This window comes from Lucilia cuprina, chromosome 2 (assembly GCF_022045245.1).
Source record: "Lucilia cuprina isolate Lc7/37 chromosome 2, ASM2204524v1, whole genome shotgun sequence".
Classification (NCBI taxonomy): domain Eukaryota; kingdom Metazoa; phylum Arthropoda; class Insecta; order Diptera; family Calliphoridae; genus Lucilia; species Lucilia cuprina.
The window spans coordinates 19,134,122-19,135,310 of NC_060950.1; positions in this window are offsets into that span (position 1 = coordinate 19,134,122).

The window sequence follows — 1,189 nt, forward strand, 5'->3', positions numbered from 1 at the left end:
CTCATATTCGTGTAGAGTCCAGCGGTTTTTATACCAACTATCAAAAATATGGTGGGTATATTGTTTTTGTCATTCCGTTTGTAACACATTGAAATATTCATCTAAGTCCTATAAAGGTATATATATTCTGGGTTCTTATCAGATTCTAAAACGATCTAGCCATGCCCTAGACTTAAAAAAGTTTTATACGAGCTAAAACCATTTTCTTAAGATTTAGGAAGATGGGCTTATAATTGGCCCTACAACCCATTAAAGATCTACTTTAGAAATTTACTTAAACGCTCATTAGTGGCTCAAAAATAAGAGTACAACTGCAAAATTCTACATTAACTCACAGACGGTTTGACTGGGCATTATTCCCTCTTAGACGGACAATTTGATTTCAGGAATCTCATGCGCTAATGGTCTTTGCTGATCATGGCTCTCATGTTGGTATGAACTTGGAGAAAGCATTTGAGAAAAATTCGACTTAAAAAATTTTTTTGTAGCTGACTTTCTTAGGGACATAGCATAGGAGTGGGAAATTCTCGATCTAGCGAGAGATCTGTATTTGCAGGAGTACCACAGGGCACATTATTGGGTCTTGTAGTGTACATTCTCCTCATGTGTGATATCCCCCGCCTATTTTATTAAGATCAGTCCAAAAATTACCCTACCCGCTATAAGGTCCACTTCAGAAAATGGGTTTTAATTTAAAAATTTAATATAGATCTAATAAATGAGAAAATTGCGATAATATCAAAGTTTAATATATGGATGTTTTCATAGTTCGTATATAAATTCGTTTATCACCAGTTCGCTTAAATTTATAGCATTTATTCATACATATATTGGAGATTATCCCTAGGAGTCCTTATGCAGAACATAACTCTGCATATGTATTAATTTATTACTTTCTTATAGTTCAGCAGGATTTTAGTTTAACTTTATCAGTTGATATCAAATTTTTCCATCTATGAGTAGATATGTACCTCTCTTCATTACAATCAAGTTTTAACATTACATTACTGAATACGGTTTCGTTATTTCCCCTACTTTAAAGCCAACCTCGTAGCAACGGATTCCTGCAGGTATTTTCTCTGATGTTCATTTTGATCATGGTATTCTTGCATGTGGTATATAGATGATGTGTCCTAATTGGATCTGGTCAATTCACCTAAAGATGAGAGTCTCTAGTCTACTGGTATCT